The 20555-nt window shown below is 33.4% G+C and overlaps 1 long non-coding RNA gene and 1 pseudogene across 1 annotated transcript in view; one reads left to right on the top strand and one right to left on the bottom strand.

Annotated features, from left to right (window-relative positions):
- Positions 1 to 20555, bottom strand: part of LOC140624220 (uncharacterized) — a 145545-nt gene that overhangs the window by 124088 nt on the left and 902 nt on the right. Inside the window, exon 2 of the long non-coding RNA XR_012023722.1 lies at positions 5339 to 5409. This is a non-coding gene — a long non-coding RNA (uncharacterized lncRNA). The remainder of the gene's footprint in view (positions 1 to 5338; positions 5410 to 20555) is intronic.
- On the top strand, positions 2103 to 3137 carry LOC140624620 (tetraspanin-6 pseudogene; annotated as a pseudogene).

Below are 20555 nucleotides of genomic sequence, written 5' to 3' on the forward strand. Positions count from 1 at the left end.
ATTTATCCACTCATTCATTATTCATTTAGGTAATGAATAGACATCTAGAGATAGAAACGATAGAGATAGAGAAAGTATGAATCATAAACAATGCAGTAGATTTTAAATGAATCTCTAGGACATTGGATTTACAGGTTGGTAAAGGAAATGCTTATTTCGGTGAAGACACAGATTCAGTGTCTTCGTTTCTAAATAGGGTAGCTTAATAATTCTAAAGGAAGACAAAAATATTAATGTAAGTTACTCATAAAATTAATGAATTTTGTCCCAACTAAATAAGAATTTTTCTTAAAAATTGAACAAAAGTTTGTGTTTACTGTCTTTATGATGATTAATTGGATTAATGATGCTTAACAAATTTTAACAATATTTAAAACTATTTAATGGAATTTAAATTGATTTAACAATTTAAATGTTCTATCAACCATGAAGAAGAGATGTTAAATGATCCCAGGTTAATTAGCTTTTGATGCTTAACCAGTCTGATCTAGTCTTTTGAGCCTAAAAACATAATAAGGATTTCAAAAAGTTTAGTTATTCCCAGCTTGGTTTAAGAAGGCTAAAGACACTAAGCCTTATTTAATGAGGCTTAACTACATTTAATGGAGCTTGAAAATTTTAATGAAGTTTAAGTTTTAGTAAGACATAAGAATCCCCTCCTATTTAAGATTACGAATATTTTTCTTTATATCTGGAAAGCACCTTAACACCTAGGGCAATTATGAATACAATAAAAATCTATTGATAAATAAAGATGATCTCTAAAGGATTCACTATGTTTTGGGGGCTGGAGAGGCAATCAGGAAAATGAAATTGTGAGTATTCCAATAAAATAGCACATAATAGATTCTTAGAATCTGAAGGGGCCTTTTCTTCCATTTTATTTGATGTTTTACCCAAGGAAGGACCCTTCTATATACTATTCCTGAAATACTGCCATTTAGCTGTAACCCTGAGCAATGCCTGTAAGAAGACTACAACTCTAGAAAACATCACATTGGACTTTTAACTAACTATTTATGGATAACTAATTGTTTTATAGTGAGATGCAAAATGGTATTATGAAGCCAATTGACTTACATTTGAATATTGACACCAATAGTTACCAAATGCATTAAATACATTGCTAGAAATAAAAAACAATATTTAAGAACATATCTTCTGGACTTAAGACTGCCTAAGTTTATATTCCAGCACCAATATAAGCTTACTAGCTGTGAAGCCTGAAGAAAGTTATTTAACCTCTCTGAACCTTGATACTTCAAGAGGATTTATTTCTTCATAGAGTTGTTATGTGGCAAGGAATAGGCAATCAGTGATGGATAAAGGATATTTGGGAATTCTTTGTACAATTCTCATAAATTCTAAATGCTAGAAATCATTTCAAAATAAAAAAATAAAGCAAATATAATAAATATTTAAATGCAGCTCTTGTGAACATCAAATAGTTCATTTTTTTTTTTATTTTGTGTCAGACTATTCTGTCCATCTTATACCTGTTCACTGGAGTATTTAATCCATTTAAGTTTAATATAATTAAATAACTTATTACTATATGTTTTCTATTTTCTTCTCTGTTCTTTGTTCTTTTTATATCTTTTTCTGCCTGTTTGGATTAACTATTTTCAAAATGATCCTTTTGGCATTTCATTTTACTTCCTCTGTTGTTTTTATGAATACCTCTGTTTTAATGTTTTAGTGGTTGTTCCAAAAACTAAAATAGTATCCATAATTTATCACAATCTTTCTTGGATTAATATTACACGAGTTTAGGAAATCAACAAGGAGATAGTGGCTTTGAATGACACTTGAACCAGATGGATTTCATAGGTATTTTCAAAACATTCCATTCTAAAACAAGAGAATACACATTCTTTTCAAGTGCACATGAAACATTCTCCAGACAGATCACCTATAGGCCACAAAAGAACTCTCAACAAATTAAAACGATTTAAATCATACCATGCATCTTTCCAACCACAATTCTATGAAACTAGAAATCAACCACAAAACAAACAACTGGAAAAATCACAAATATACGAAGGTTAAACAACATGCTACTAAACAATGAATAGGCCAATTAAGAAATCAAAGAGGAGGCGCCTGGTGCGGTTGGTGCAGGGTCGTGGGCTACTCATGGCGTCCCCGTCTCAGAGACTGCAGACCAAACCAGTCATTACTTGTTTCAAGAGCGCCTCTTGATCTACACTTTCATCTTCTGGATCACTGGCGTAATCCTTCTTGCCATTGGCATTTGGGGCAAGGTGAGCCTGGAGAATTATTTTTCCCTTTTAAATGAGAAGGCCACCAATGTCCCCTTCATGCTCATTGGCACTGGCACTGTCATCATTCTTTTGGGCACCTTTGGCTGTTTTGCTACCTGCCGAGCTTCTGCATGGATGCTAAAACTTATGCAATGTTTCTGACTCTCATTTTTTTGGTTGAATTGGTTGCTGCCATCATAGAATTTGTTTTCATGCATGAGATTAGGAATAGCTTTAAGAATAATTATGAGAAAATTTTAAAGCAGTATAACTCTATGGGAGATTATAGAAGCGATGCAGTAGACAAGATTAGATTCAAAATAAGTTTCATTGTTGTGGGGTCACTGACTATAGAGATTGGAGGGATACTATTACTCAGAAAAAGGATTTCCCAAAAGTTGCTGTAAACTTGAAAATTGTTCTCCACAGAGAGATGCAGATAAAGTAAACAATGAAGGTTGTTTTATAAAGGTGATGACCATAATAGAGTCAGAAATGGGAGTGGTTGCGGGAATTTTTTTTGGAGTTGCTTGCTTTCAGCTGGTTGGAATCTTTCTAGCCTACTGCCTCTCTCGCACCATAACAAATAACCAGTATGAGATAGTGTAATCATCAAACCACGGGCTTACTATTGTTCAGCTTTAAGGACATTTACATTCCCCCCTGTGAGCTAGGAGAGTGCCTGGATGGAAGATTGCCTAATACTACTTACAATAGGCCAAAAATTTCCATCAATAATAGTCTGATTGAATCAAGACATTTGTGTAGGTCCACCTTTTGTCCCACTGGTGTTAATCATTGAAACCCCTGTATCACTGTGAAACACTGGAAGAGCTAATAAATTATAAATGAAGCAAAAAAAAAAAAAAGAAATCAAAGAGGAAATCAAAAAATACATGGAAAGATAAAAATGAAAACACAATGGTCCAAAATCTTTGAGATTCAGCAAAAACTTTCTAAGAAGGAAGTTTACAGCAATGCAGGCATAATTCAAAAAGAGAAACTTCAAATAAACAACTTAAACTTACACCTAAAGAAGCTAGAAGAAGAATGAACAAAATCTAAAACCAGTAAGAGAAAGGAAATAATAACAATTAGAGCAGAAATAAACACAGAAATGAAAAAACAAAAAACAAAACAAGAATAAAATAGATCACTGAAATCCAGAGCTGAACTGGTTCTTTGAAAAGATCAACATATTGATGGACCTTTAGCAAGAGTCATTTAAAAAAAAAGAAAGAAAATCAAGAAAGAGAAAAAAAGAAAGGACACAAATAAATAAAATCAGAAATGAAAGAGGAGAAATAATAACCAAACCACAGAAACACAAAGGATTATAAGAGAATATGAAAAATTACATGCAACAAATTAGACAACCTGGAAGGAATAGAAAACTTCCTAGAAACATGAAACTAGAAACCTAGAAACTTCCTCTGAAAACTGAATCATGAAGAAATAGAAAATTTGAACAGACCAATTACCAGCAATGAAATTGAATCAGTAATAAAACTCATAAAAAACAAAAGTTCAGGACCAGACAGCTTCACAGATGAATTCTACCAAACATTTAAAGAAGAATTAATACCTATTTTTCTCAAACTATTCTAAAAAATAGAAGAGGGAAAACTTTCAAATTCATTTGATGAGGCTAACATTGCCCTGATACCGAAACCAGACACTACAAAGAATGAATGAATGAATGAATGAATGAATGAAAGAAACAAAGAAACAAAGAAAACTACAGGTTAATATCTCTAATGTATATAGATGCAAAAATATTCAACAAAATATTAGCACCAAATCCAATAACACATTGTAAAAAAACCATTCACCACAATCAAGGGGGATGTATTCCTAGGTTGCCAGGTTGGTTCAATACTTGCAAATCAATGAATCTGCAAGTGTGATACATCATCTCAACAAGAGAAAGGATTGAAGCCATTTGATTATTTTAATAGATGCAGAAAAAGCCTTTGACAAAGCACAACATCCATTTATGATAAAAACCATCTGCAAAGGCAGATTTAGAAAGTACATACCTCAACATAATAAAGGCCATATATGAAACACCCACAGCTAACATCATACACAATGGTGAAAAACTGAGAACTTTACCCCTCAGATCAGGAACAATACAATGATGTCCACTTTCAACATTTTTTAAAAGATTTTATTTATTTATTCATGAAAGACACACACACACACAGAGAAGCAGAGACACAGACAGAGGGAGAAGCAGGCTCCATGCAGGGAGCCCAATGCGGTACTCCATCCCAGGACTCCAGGAGCATGCCCTGAGCTGAAGGTAGACACTCAACCACTTAGCCACCCAGGCATCCCTATTCTCACCATTTTTATTCAATAAAGTACTGGAAGTCCTAGCGATAGCAATTAAGCCAGAAAAAGACACAAAGGGCATCCGAATTGGTAAGAAAGAAGTAAACATTCACTATTTGCAGATAACATGATATTCAGAGAAAACCCTAAAGACTGCACCAAAAATATACTAGAACTGATTAATGAATTCCATAATGTCACAGGATACAAAATCAATTTGCAGAAATCTGTTGCTTTTCTATACACTAATAATGAAGTAGCAGCAAGAGAAAGGAAGAAAAAATCCCACTTACAACTGAACCAAAAATAATAAAATAACTAGAAATAAACTTAATCAAGAAGGTGAAAAACCTGTACCCTGAAAATATAAAACAGATGAAAGAAATTGAGGACAACAAAAACAAATGGAAAGATATATCATGTACATGGACTAGAAAAACAAATATTTTTAAAATGTTTGTACTACCCAAAGCAATCTATAGTTTGAATGCAATCCCTATCAAAATACCAGTAACATTTTTCATAGAACTAGAACAAAAATCCTAAAATTTGTTTGGAGCTACAAAGGACTCTGAATAGCCAATTGAAAAAGAAGAACAACACTGGAGGTATCAGAATCCCAGATTTCAAGATATGCCACAAAGCTGCAGTAATCAAAACAGTATAGTACTAGCACAAAAACGGACGTTTAGATCTATGAAACAGAATAAAGAGTCTGAAAATAAACCCACACTTACCTGGGCTGTCTCTTTAAAAAGTGGTGTTGGGAAAACTGGACAGCATGCAAAAGAAAAACTGGACCGCTTTCCTAAACCAGACACAAAAATAAATTCAAAATGTATTAAATACCTAAATGGAAGGCTTGAAACTACAAAAATCCAAGAAGAGAGCATAAGCCATAATTTCTCTGACATCAGGCATAGAAACATTTGAAGGAAGAGAAACAAAAACAAACTATTGGGACTACATCAAAATGAAAAGCTTCTGAATAGCAAAGAAAACAATGAACAAAACTTAAACAGCCTATTGAATGAGAGAAGATATTTGCAAATGACATATTTGTAAAGGTTTGTTTCCAAAATAAAGAACTTAGGCTACTCAATGCACAAAGACCCCAAATACCCAATTAAAAAACAGGCAGAAGACTTGAATAGATATTTCTCCAAGAAGACATAGAAATGGCCAGCAGACATAGGAAGAGATGTTCAACATTCTCATCATCAGGGAAATGCAAATCAAAACCACAATGAGATATCACCTCACACTTGTCAGAATGGCTAAAATAAAAAACACAGGAAAAAAAATATTCACAAGGATGTGGAGAAAAAGGAATCCTCATGCAGTGTCGATGGGAAAGCAAACTGGTGCAGCCACTACAGAAAACAGTATGGAGGCTCCTCAAAAAAATTAAAAATAGAATTATCATATGATCCAACAATTCCATTACTGGTTATTTACCCAAAGAATATGAAAATACAAATTTGAAAGGACATATGCACTCCTTTGACTACTGCAGCATTATTTACAATAGCCGAATTATGGAAGTATCTACTGATAGATGAATGGCTAAGGAAGAAATGACATAAACAATGGAATATTACTCAACCATAAAAAGGAATGAAATCTTGCCATTTGCAACAGCATGGATGGAGCCAGTGAGTAAAATGTAAAGTGAAATAAGTCAGTGGAGAAAGACAAATACCTTATTATTTCACTCATATGAGGAATTTACAAAACAAAACAAAAGAATGAAGGAAAAAAAGACAAGCCAGAAAAGTATGGAGAGACCTCCAACTACAGAGTGAAAACGTGGTTACCAGAGGGGAGGTGAGTAGCAGGATGGGTGAAACAGGTGATGGGGATTAAAAGTACACTTATCATGATGAGCACTGAGTAACATATAGAATTGCTGAATCACTATACTGTACACCTGAAACTAATATAACACTGTATATTAACTATACTGGAATTAAAATGTAAAAATATTTCAGTTTAGGTATAATGCAAGATGCTTATTACAAAAGTAACGTTCCATGTTACTCTCTTGCTATCTTCTATGCTATCCTAATGATGCATTTATCACTATTTGTGATATAAATCACACAACAAATGTTACTGTTGTGCTTTAAAGATACAATTTATATTTTAAAGAAATTAGTTAAGAAAAGGTATTTTATATGTGCTTACCATTTATAGTGCTCTTCAGTGCTTCCTGTAGATTTACCTTTCTAACTTCTTTTTTTTTTTTTTTAGATTGAAGACTGGCCTTTAGCATTTCTCTCTTTTTTTTTAAGATTATTTATTTGAGAGAGAGAGAGATAATATGCATGAGCGGGGTGGAGGGTGCAGAGGGAGAAGGAGAAGTAGACTCCCTGCTGAGCAGGGAGCCCGAATGGGGGCTCCATCTCAGGACCCTGGATCATGAACTAAGTGGAAGGCAGATGCTTAACTGAGTCATCCAGATGTCCTGGGAGCAGGACTTTTGGCCACCACAAGTTCTATTGGCTTTTCTTTCTCTGAAAAAAATTTAACCTTTACTTTAAAAGGTTATTTTTACTGCATATAAACCTATATTTATATTTGCCTTTTTAGTTTTGTTTTCTGGATGAGTTTTGTTGACTGGTTTTGTTTCTTCTAAACAACTTTAAAGCTATCATTCCATACTTTCTATATGCTTTGTTCACAATGGGAACTCAGCCACCATATTTAACTTTGTTTCTCTGCACATAATGTGACTTCTTTATCTGGATGCCTTTGGAATTTATCATGGATTTTCAGTAGCATTGCTATGATGTGCCTTAGTGTGATTTTCTTGCATTACCCTGTTTGGAATTTGCTGAGTATCTTAAATTTGTGGATTAATGTCTCTTATGAAATTTAGAAACCGTCTAACTACCATTTCTTTAAACACATTCTGTCCTGGTTTGTTGTTTCTCTCCTAGGGGGCTCCAAAATCAAAGTGCTTGACATTAGACTGATTGATTGATTTGTTGTGTTTTGCTTTGTTCTCTTGCTTTTCAGCCCGACCTTCTTTGTACTTTTCTCAGCAAAACTGGTAGTGGTGTTGGACTTTAGTAGAGACAATTGTTGGACAAAGCAAACTGTTCTCTCATCTTAACTGTATTCAAGACTATCATCATTCCTGCTTGCTCCTATTTTAAGCAATAGCTTACCTGGCCTCACCCCAGGGGTGTATTTCTTGTATTTTTTTTTTTTTTTGCCAGACTTCCTCCTACTGCTTCCTGAACCAGAGCCAGCAGTTTCCCCAGGACTGCTCTGGGGCTCACTACTCACATATAAATTGGTCCTCTTTCTGGGAATCAGTTCATCAAGACTTTTCTTGTATCCACTGCTCTTCATGAGTCTTATGGAAAAGTATGGTTTTCTATTTTACCTAGGTTTCCCTTTGGGTTACTACAGGAGTGAAGGCTGTGCATATCTTTTCATGTCCTAACCAAAAGTGAAATCCCCTGGCACCTGGCTCTAATGAAGTTGTAATCCATGAAGTTTTTCTTTTGTTATCTTTGTTCCTCTAATTGATTCTTTGCTGCGCTATAATTGAGCTGCTGGACATCGTTATGGAACTTTTAAGTCATACTATCTTGGCTCATATTAAACTTGCACTTAACCATTTTTATTTTGATAAAGTGAGTTTACAGCAGCAGAGACCAAGAAACCATGTTTTGATTTACAGTTATAGGGATATTAACCACATTAAAATATTTTTAAAAAGAGAAATACATCTTTCAGAGAAATGTTCTTAATAAAGCCAGAGATTAACTTTTCTTTTACATAACTTAAAAGTAATTAATTTTAATAGCTTATTCACAGGTACTGCCAAGGACTGAACTCTTAATCTTGTTTCCTTTTCCCTTTTTCTTTTTAAAACAATGTCAATATCTATGAATATTCAATCTTCTAGTATATTGTCCAATGTCTATTTTACCTAAGAGATTACTAAGGGCAATGTTACATTCCTGTCTTCAGTATCTGATATTTCTCGGTTTTCTCCAACATAATTACCCTAATAATCTATACACATTTCCTACTATGTAAGCAAATAGCCAAAAAAAAAAAAAAAAAAAAAAACCCAATAAATAAAAGTAGTAATTTTGTGGTCTCTTTCTTTCTCTCCTTCTTCTTAATATTTGTATCATTTATTCCAAATAGGAATCTTTCTTGTTCCTGTTATGAAAATAGCCTTAAAAGCATTCATTAACATTTTCTTTAAGATATATAGCTTTTAACTCTACTCTTATGGGATACTTTTATTTATTATGGTTATGTAAGATTTTCACAACATTTGTAAATTCATATGTAAAATCTGATAACATCAGAAAGCCTTGCTTGTAACCACAGATAGTTTTCCTATTAGGTGAAATCGTTTGGATTTGAAACACCTAACTCTTTTGTTATCTTTCTAAATTTTATTTTTAAATAAATTTATCTTTATTTTTTTAATTTATTTATTCATAGAGACAGAGAGAGAGAGAGAGGCAGAGACACATGCAGAGGGAGAAGCAGGCATCATACAGAGAGCCTGACGTGGGAGTCGATCCAGGGTCTCCAGGATCAGGCCCTGGGCTACAGGCGGCGCTAAACCGCTGCACCACGGGGGCTGCCCTAAATTTATCTTTAAATCAACTTTATTTTTAGGTAAATTAAATTTAAAATTTGATAAATTTTATTTTTAAAATGTACTATTGATTTGAATTGTATTAACATTTGGAAATGACCATATGATCTTATCTATCCCCATTAAATTTAATCAGGTTATCAATCAAATTGAATTTTATCAAGTTATTGATTCTCCTACTAAATACATTCACTATCTTTTTTAGGATCAAATAATTTTTGAATCGTAGGGCAAGGTTTTGAAAGTCAAATCCTATTTTTGGGTAACATATATTTATTTAATCTTCTAGGAGTTTTACCTCCATAAAAGAGATGAAAATATCATTAACTGTATTCTTTTTTGTCCTTGATTATTATCTATGAAACTGTAAATAATGGTTATTAGCTCCAATTTGTAACAGCTCTTTATTAAGTACAGTTTCCCTTAGGCAACTATACTAGTTCATTCCAACTTTGGCCAACTATACTAAAAATATTTCATTCACCTCTACTGTTTTGCTGCTTGGGTATCCCAGTCAAAGTTAACAAAATAAAATACTGCTATCAAACCATAAGTAAATTTTGCTTTCTGATGACACTTTCAAGGAGAATAGCAAGAGATGATAGATTTAGAACAAAGAATAAGTTAGAACAGATATCAAATGGGGAAAAAGAGCAGAAAAATCTACCAAACAACCATTTGACTATTTGATCTGTTTAAAGCTCAGAGTCCCCAAACAGCACCCAAATCTGTGCCTGACATCTTCATCTTAATAGTCTGAATTATTTCAAATAATAATGTTATTTTCTCCATAATTCCTTACTCTTGTGCCCTTTATATATCTTAGGGATCCTGTCAGCCACGGAAGACTGGCAGATGAAATAGGTGTTTGTGGAATTAGTTTTCCATTTCAAAATTTAGGATAAAACCAGAACTAGAGGTAGGCAGGAGGGATTAGGATGAGGTCTCTGTCCTCTGTTACCTGGTTTCCAGTAACTGAAATATATATAGGAAAGTTGTTTTATTTTCATGTGAAAGTGTAAAGTGTGTTATCCCACTCTTAGTTAGAAGCTGAAGTCCCCTGTGAATTTTGTATTTTGAAACCAGCCCATATTTACAGTGCATAACCACTTTAAAAGTACAAAAAAGAACTAGCTATTGAATAATTTATATTTAAAATCCCAGACTAGTGAGACTTTTTACAAAGGAATCAGGCTTGATGTTTTATAAATGTAATAGTTTTCACACTGTGTTATAATCATTTCAAATTTATAGTCCCTAAGTAAGGTAGCAGTCCACCAGTAAAGTTTCTGGACAGTTTTCTGGATAGCCTTTGCTACTTTCAATGGCTTCAACTTTTAGCAGAAAGTCTTTCATTTTCAAATGGAATAAATTCCTGTGATGCTTTAAAAATAACAACTGAACACCAAAGTGTGATCAAAGCTTTAGCTTAAATCTGAAAAATAACTTAAAATTATTTTGCACTGCTCTTTGCACACATCATTTTAAGTTTTAACTCTTGTGAATTATGCCTAAGATTTTGACTATGAGATAATGGCAAATTATGCATTTTTAATGAAATATATAAAGTCACATATAAACCAACACAAATGTTGTTAAATTCAACCTTATAGAAAGCTAACTTAGAAGTCCACTCTATATATAGTGAGTAACGATACTGAGCATTACAGTTATGAATGGATAGGAAGGTCATTTTGTCTGGTGATGCAAGTTTAATTCAACTGCCCACCAGAGTCACAGCTCAGGCTTTATACGTGAAGTGTCCTATTAAATAGTAGGAACAACATATATTCAAATTTGTGAAAAGACAGAACAATGCTTATACTATATTTTTAATTTGTAGGCATAGTTCTCAAGCAGAAATTATCTATTGTTAATGGAGATGGAACATAGATAGGTATCATGTTTGTTTACAACCAGATTACTTATTAATCAATTAATTTATATTCTAACATCTTAGCTTTCAGCCTTATGCAATTTGTTGTAAAATGAAGTTCTTGAATTTCTCTCCTCTGCCTCTTTTTTTCAAGGTATTAAATCTCAAAGGTAAATCAAATTAAGTTCTCTATGCTTTTTATTTTTATTTTTTTCTCTATGCTTTTTAACACCCTATTTGCAAACTGTTATCTTCTGATACTGTGTATAAATAATATACTAGAAATAAAAGGAAAAATATTAACAGAATAACAATAGAATTAATTCTCTCAATCTGTAGAAACTAAGACCAATAAATCTACAATGAAGGAATTAAAAATGGTTAGTATCCATTGCTCTATTATCCTCCATCAGTTTCTGCCTTTCTGGGCAGTGTTTACACTAATTTCCACAAGACATTTCCTCAGGCCCAGATTTCTATTCCATTTTTGAAAATTGCAGGCATGACACGGTCCTCAAAGCAGTCCAACACTCTAAACTCCATTGTATAATATACCTAAACTCTCTAGATTTAACGTTTCTTTTCCCCTTCTTTAGCATACAAATGCATAAAAGTAAAAATAATTTTTTTATTTTTTTATTTGTCTATTATGTCTTGGGTTTAGACAGCATAGGTAAAGTCAAATTCAATTTACTTCAATTTTTATGCATTCTCTGTTTTATCCTATTTTTCCAAATGTTTTTATAACTATGACATGAAAAATACAATATTAAGCAAATTTTATATTATGGATAATTCACATATAAATTTTTCTGAAATATAAGAACAAATAATGTGTTGTTTTAGCATGTAATAATTAATTGCCAATGCTTGATTTCTGGTGCATTGGAAGGTTCTGTTGTTTAAAAAAAAAATAAAGAAAAGGAAACCTTCTAATCATGGGTTGATTCTTGAAATTTCCACATTTAATTGATATTAGTTATTTTGCTTAAACCGTTGACCCTGCTGAAATGCATGTGTTCTTGAGAGGAGTAAGAAATTCAACTTCTATCATATATTTATGCCTTATTATATATGGTTTATAAATCTTTAACCAGGAGAGTTCAGAATGTGAGAGAGTTGAATAAATAAAAAATAGAATATGGATAGAATATGAAATGCAAGAATTCAAGATGTTCAATGCCACTAATGTATACAATTGCCAATTCTGTATTTTTGCACTCTATATTTACTAATATCCCATATTAAAAAGGATACTTAAATGCAAGTAACCCACATACCCCAAAAGTATTTACAACATTTGATGTTCTATATTTTACTTTTACATTTTATAATTTATAAAATGCTCTCATTTCAGTGGAATAATTAAAGCAATAAAAATATTTTAATTTTTTTATTTTTAATAAAAAATAACCTAAAGCAAAGAATGAAGCTCTAATACCCATGCCAAAATTTGCATAGGGTGGCAAAGGCACTTCAAGTATCAAACCTAATTTCTTTAAAAGAAAATTTAGAAAACATGGATTCGATGGTTTGTCAATTATAGTCAGAAGCAAATCTAAGTTCAGGACAGAGATCTCCTCATTGCCTAATCTCAGTAATTAGTATATGTGGTATCATAAAAATCCTCCCACTCACTTCCCTCTAACACAGCCTCCCATCTATCCATATCTTTGTCCTGTGTTCTACATGTGCTGTCAATGGAAATGTCAATAAAGTATTACTAATGTATGTAATCATAACTGAAGTTGTCAAATAATTCTTAAGGAATCATTCTCCTAAATAATACTTGTATTTTTAATGACATTAGTTAAAGTCAAATATCTGAGCACAAAATATTGCAGTGAGAGGAGACACTGGTACTAAGGAACCTACTCTATGGCTTCCATCTTCTACCAAACCACTCACTTGCACTACTCTTGGAAGTATTTTCCGAGTTAAGCTTCTAATCACAGACTTACCCAACATGTTTCACACTGGCACTAGAAGAATGAAGGGGGTGGGTTTGATGGGATCTATGGATAAGTGAGAGTAAAAATAAATATAGCCTTTGCTGAATGCTTATAAAACCTTGATATAATAACCAAATATAAATCAGATTTTGAACAATACAGGAGAACTATTATATATGCCTAATATAATCTCAAAAAAATTTATAGGAAGCGTCAAGGAGGAAGGAACAAAATCTGGGCCAGGTAATCAAGGCATGAAAAACTGTATGTCACTACTGATATATAATAAAGTAGACAGACATGAACCTACTGGAAAAAATTTAGTGAGAGCTTAGGTCAAAATAAAAGGAGTATCATCAATCTCAAGTTTGAGAACTCAAATGAGGGACAGCCTCCAAATGTATCTACAGTATAAGGTCATAAGAAGAAAACCATACAACATCATAGGCATGAATAAACTGCGGCAATGGAATGAAAAATAGACCCAAGAAAGCCAGGAATATTGTCTGAGGTCTGTCACAAACAGGAGTCCCAAGTGGGGTCAAGCTGAAAGGGAACACGTTCCATGCACAAGGCATAAAGTAGGTAATAGACTATCAAGCTTGATTTCAGATGCATGGGAAAGCCCTACTATATAAAACAAAAAAAACCTCCTTTAACCATTGACTCTCTCTGTTTTTTAATATTTAACACCTCAAGCATTTGGCCTAAAGTTTTGATCCTATAAAGAAAAGAAATCTGTTGTCAATTCTTCTCACCTCAGCAAGACAACATTAGGATTTATGATGAATCTCCTCCAGTTTTCATAAGCCTGGAACTTATAGGATTAGTGAATCACACTGTGGTTTACATGCTGGTAGTTTCAACATAACTTTCTTTATATATTTTTTTGGGGGTACTGTATACATGCTCCCATCATTCTGAAAGTAAGAGTGAACTAATAATTATGTGTATTCCTTTCTTCCTCATCTAATATTCTCATTTAAAATCCTTAAAGGAAGGCCTTGTAACTTTTATTAATTCTTTATCCTCAAAACTTAGTATGGAACCTAATAGATGGTAGACATTCAGTATTAGCTGATCTGAAAGTTTACTAGAGGTAATTTTGTTCAAGAAAAGAAGTAATTTTCAGCTTGTAAGTTATATATGAATTCATCTGATTGGCACACAGTCTGAGAAATGTTTTTTTTTCTTTTAATTTAGGTAAGTTTCCCTCATTGAATTGGTTGCCATATTTTAAATTTCACCATTCTCACTACAGAATTAGTTGGTGTTAAGAATCCAAATTATGTTTCTACTTCTGTCTGACCTATCCTTTTGTCATTGGATGTCACTTCTTTTTTCCTAGATCTAAATTCCAGATAATACTATTGATTCTTTGTGTGTAATGTAGAGTGATGTCCTTTATTCATTTTCAGGAGGACATGCTGTTTGAAATACTTTTCTAGTAAAGTAATATTTTCTGATGCAATATTGAATGAGCTACCATAAATCCTTCCTCAAATATTGTTGTATAAACATATACATGAACTTAAAAATACACACAGACTCTTACCTGTTCATCTTTCGAACCAATAGTTTCTATTTGGTCATGGTTCCAGGAACAATTTGTTATTACTGGAGTAGAGTGAAGCTAAATGTTTTGCGTCTTTGTTCATTTCAGAAAAATGATTGAAGCAAATAATTTCACACAAAAAAATCATTTATAGGGATGCCTGTGTGACTCAGTGGTTGAGCATCTGCCTTTGGCTCAGGGGGTGATCCTGGGGCCTGGGGATCAAGTCCTACATCAGGCTCCCTGTGAGGAGCCTATTTTTCTCCTTCTGCCTGTGTCTCTGCTTCTCTCTCGTGAATAAATAAATAAAATCTTAAAAAAATCATTTATAAAGGTGTCCAAAGGTTTTGAATAATTATAACATTCTATTAAGACACCAAAACTCTGCCAAGGAATTGTTAGATTCATGAAACAGTTTCTTCAACATTCATAAATATTTCTCTTTCTGTCACTGCATAATAATAAGATATTTTGATGTGGGAAGACTTAGATGAAGTAAAAAATGGCATGGTTGATCTTATTTCAATCAGCCTATACTCGAGCTTTTTTTAAAGGTCTCTTTTATCTGAATAATACATTTCCCCTTCTTTGGAATAATTATTAGTAGTTAGAAACTAACTCTATTCCTACCTGTACAGACCACCTCCTTAGATCCTTGGATGCTCTCAGTTTCTTCTGAATAAACAGCCAACTCCATTACCCTGCCACCTGCCACAGCCAATTGAAGTAGGTGGACAGTCAACCAAAACTGGGTCAATGGGAATTTATCTCCAAGGACTGCAGAGTTGCTACCTAGAGAGATTAGAGATGTAGTCTCTGCTTTGAAAGAGTCTAATGTGGCTGTCACTGGGCTGACATGAGCAACTTGAACAAAGAAATTTGATGTGCCAGGAGAAAGATGAAAGAAGCTGAACCTACAAGGAGAAGTAGAGATAAGAGAAAAATGTGAACCCAGAAAGAGAGACAGAGAGCAAGAAACAGATAATAACTTTCTTAATGTCTAATTATCTTATAGTTCTTGGTTTTTATTCCCATGACTAAATCCTATCTGCCCTTAACTAGAAATTAGGAAAGTTTTCTAATTACAAATGTTTTTTCTTCACCAGCATGGAATTCAAGCTAATGTTTGCACTTCCAAACTAGGCCTATAGAGGTCTCATAGCAGGTAGTCCAAACAAAACAAAACAAAACAAAACAAAACACCACCACCACCAACAACAACAACAAAAACGGTTATTTATTAAAGTACATACAAAGACAGTTTGTTTGGATACTTTGATTCCAAGAAATCAAACAGATAATCTAGAACTCACATACCTGACGTAATCATCACTGAGAGAGTCCTTGATATGGGATAAGCATTGGGCTGATGATTTTACATTATCTCATTTTATCCTCCAACAAACCTAGGAGTTATGTGCTATTTCTGGCATTTCACAGATGATGAAACTGAAACTTTAACTTTCCTAAGGTCACAGAGACATTAAGTGGTGAAGCCAGAATATAAATTCAGGTCTCTGACTCTGAATCTGTGTTCCTTTTATATATAATCCATGTAAACTTGGTCAGCTTTGTTTCTATGTATCTAGTTTATAACTAGATTATTCTTTAAGTATAATCGCAGATTAAAACACTAAGCTAAAGACTACTAAAAATGGCTTAGAAGATCTGTAATTATATTTTTCGTTACTTACTGTGTCAAATTAATTAAGTGAATGAATTAGAAAACTAAAGGACATGAAATCAGAGGTAGCTAATTACTAACGACCAAAAGAAGACTAAAATAACCTAAATGCAATTAATCTAATATAGGAATTTATTTTGATTGTGCCTTTTAGGAAGCAAAATGATACCTTTTTGCTGTCTTTAATTCCAACATTATTACCTTTTATGAAGATAAAGTTAGTATTTTTTTATTGAAAAAATTATGTACTTAGTATTCTCTAAACATGTTAAACAGGAATGAATAAATAAATACCCTTATGACAAGCATCTGAAAAAGATGATTCATAGAAATGAATTAATCTTACAGCATTGCTATAAAAACTACACTCCAAGTAGCTACTACACATATTGAGTAGATATTTCTTATTAATTTAAAATAGATTTATCTCTCTGTGACCAAAATATTCATTAAAAATTATAAGACCTACATTTTTATAATTTCAATTCAATAATTTTTGAATTGAATAATTCAATAATTCAATGGAAGAAAAATCTTCCCATTAAGGACAGGTACCAAGCCACCTGCTAGCATGACTCATTCTGACCCACTAACCCCAGAAGATATAAGTGCTAAGCTGACAATGTAAGATCTGGTTATATAAACAGGATTATAAAGACCAAATTGAGACACCAAAAAACTATATAATAGGAGCACAGAAAGGGAATGAAGGGGAGACAAATGCCATCATAGCTGGCCTACAAACCAAAATTCCAACACCAGTGAGGAAAAAATGATAATAGCAATTGATTAAAAAATCAAAATTCATGAGATTGTCATTTCAGATATGGTACAAAATAATGTATCTAAGATGACCTTAAAATAAGTATGTTGTAGATTCTCAAAGGCATATGAGAAAGGTAATCATGAAAGAAAGAGTAGCACAATATGAAAAACAACCAGTTCCAAATACCCGGTATTTAACATGTAATTAATGAAATTTAGAATTTAACAGATTCTTTAGGTTGAAAAGGAACACAGGATTATTTTCTTTTTATCTTAAAGAAATGCACAGCAAACATAGAAGAGCTAGTAAGATAAAGAGTGAAAACACACAAAAAAAAGGAGTTCAGAAATAGATGTCAAATGACAGACTTAATGAGGGGATCTAATTTATCTTTAATAGGAATGCATGAGAAAGACATTCAGGAAGCACTGGAGAAACAATACCCAAAGAGGTAAGGCTGAAAATATTCTAGTACAATTGGAAGACATGAATCTTCAGTTGGAAAGCGCACTTGGGAGAACAAGCAAAATAAACAAGAACCACTATATCAATGCATTGTAGTGATATAATGGTAATAGTACAGTAATAAATAATATTAACGATAAACAGTACATGAATAAGTAATGAAAAAGAATTTCACATTTAGAAATATATAGGAAGGGAGGCTCCCTTCTCCCTAGGAGACCCAATAAATTAAAACGTTCAATATGTTCATTTTTAAAATAAAGTCTTTCCATGCTCATGGATTGGCAGAATTAATATTGTGAAAATGTCAATGTTACCCAGGGCAATATACACGTTTAATGCAATCCCTATCAAAATACCATGGACTTTCTTCAGAGAGTTAGAACAAATTATTTTAAGATCTGTGTGGAATCAGAAAAGACCCCGAATAGCCAGGGGAATTTTAAAAAAGAAAACCATATCTGGGGGCATCACAATGCCAGATTTCAGGTTGTACTACAAAGCTGTGGTCATCAAGACAGTGTGGTACTGGCACAAAAACAGACACATAGATCAGTGGAACAGAATAGAGAATCCAGAAGTGGACCCTGAACTTTATGGGCAACTAATATTCGATAAAGGAGGAAAGACTATCCATTGGAAGAAAGACAGTCTCTTCAATAAATGGTGCTGGGAAAATTGGACATCCACATGCAGAAGAATGAAACTAGACCACTCTCTTTCACCATACACAAAGATAAACTCAAAATGGATGAAAGATCTAAATGTGAGACAAGATTCCATCAAAATCCTAGAGAAGAACACAGGCAACACCCTTTTTGAACTCGGCCATAGTAACTTCTTGCAAGATACATCCACAAAGGCAAAAGAAACAAAAGCAAAAATGAACTATTGGGACTTCATCAAGATAAGAAGCTTTTGCACAGCAAAGGATACAGTCAACAAAACTCAAAGACAACCTACAGAATGGGAGAAGATATTTGCAAATGACATATCAGATAAAGGGCTAGTTTCCAAGATCTATAAAGAACTTATTAAACTCAACACCAAAGAAACAAACAATCCAATCATGAAATGGGCAAAAGACATGAACAGAAATCTCACAGAGGAAGACATAGACATGGCCAACATGCATATGAGAAAATGCTCTGCATCACTTGCCATCAGGGAAATACAAATCAAAACTACAATGAGATACCACCTCACACCAGTGAGAATGGGGAAAATTAACAAGGCAGGAAACAACAAATGTTGGAGAGGATGCGGAGAAAAGGGAACCCTCTTACACTGTTGGTGGGAATGTGAACTGGTGCAGCCACTCTGGAAAACTGTGTGGAGGTTCCTCAAACAGTTAAAAATATACCTGCCCTACGACCCAGCAATTGCACTGTTGGGGATTTACCCCAAAGATACAAATGCAATGAAACGCCGGGACACCTGCACCCCGATGTTTCTAGCAGCAATGGCCACGATAGCCAAACTGTGGAAGGAGCCTCGGTGTCCAACGAAAGATGAATGGATAAAGAAGATGTGGTTTATGTATACAATGGAATATTACTCAGCTATTAGAAATGACAAATACCCACCATTTGCTTCAACGTGGATGGAACTGGAGGGTATTATGCTGAGTGAAGTAAGTCAGTCGGAGAAGGACAAACATTATATGTTCTCATTCATTTGGGGAATATAAATAATAGTGAAAGGGAAAATAAGGGAAGGGAGAAGAAATGTGTGGGAAATATCAGAAAGGGAGACAGAACGTAAAGACTGCTAACTCTGGGAAACGAACTACGGGTGGTAGAAGGGGAGGAGGGCGGGGGGTGGGAGTGAATGGGTGACGGGTACTGGGTATTATTCTGTATGTTAGTAAATTGAACACCAATAAAAAAAATAAATTAAAAAAAAAAAAAAAAAAAAAAAAAAAAAAATAAAATAAAGTCTTAAGTAAGATATTCAGAACTCCTAATAGTAAGCATCAAATAATAAGGGTTTTTTTTTCTTCCTTTCTTTCCCTTTTATTGTTTTGTTTTTCTACTGGACCTCAGTTTGAAAGGATTTTTAATTACACTTTTAAATTAAAAAGCACAGTGTCATCATATATCATTATCTGTCCTCTTTCTTCTTATATTTTTGCCTTTCTTTCATGATCTCTATTCTTACTCCCCTCATCCCATTGCTAATGTGCTCGATCTTTGTCCTTAAATATGACTTCATACAGGTTCACAGCTAGAAAGAAATTTTGCCTCAGATGAATCAATCATACCTTGAGCCTCACTCATATCTGATTTTTTTATGAGACTTTGGACTCTGACTTTAGAACTGATGCTGGAAAGAGTTAAGACTTTAGGGGCTGCTGGAATGGCATGCATATATTTCGTATAGGAGAACAACATGAATGTTGTATAGCCAGAAGTGGAATGGTATTAAATTATGTCCCTCCAGATTCATATGTTGAAGTCCTACCGCCCAATGTGATGGCACCTGGAGATAATGAGATCATGAAAGTGAGACCCTCAAGACTGAATTAGTAATCTTGTAGGAGGAGGCACCAGAGAGTATGCTTCCTCTTCACCATGTGAGAATGTGAGAATACACTGAAAACCCTTCTGCAAGCCAGGAAGAGAGAGCCCTTACCAGAAAAATGAATCTTGATCTTGGACTTACCAACCTCCAGAAATGTGAAAAATAAATCTCCATTGTTTAAGGCACCCAGGCTTTGGTATTCTGTTTTGACAACCAGAGCTGATTAATACAAATATTTTTTCCAAGTTTCTTTGTATTTTTTATTTATGATAACTTTTGTTTTTCATTTTTCTTTCCTGCCTTGCACTTGACAGATCCAATTTCTTTTGATGCTTTTAGATTCATTCATTCTTCAATTTTTTTTTTTTTTTTTTGGTCTGGTCACTACCTTACCCTTTATTATTTTTTCTTTCTTTTTCTTTTTCTTTTTCTTTTTCTTTTTTTTTAATTTAACAATACTTCTATCTTCCTGAAAGACATGGCAGATATTTAATACA

The sequence above is a fragment of the Canis lupus genome, chromosome 34, assembly GCF_048164855.1.
Source record: "Canis lupus baileyi chromosome 34, mCanLup2.hap1, whole genome shotgun sequence".
Classification (NCBI taxonomy): Eukaryota; Metazoa; Chordata; class Mammalia; order Carnivora; family Canidae; genus Canis; species Canis lupus.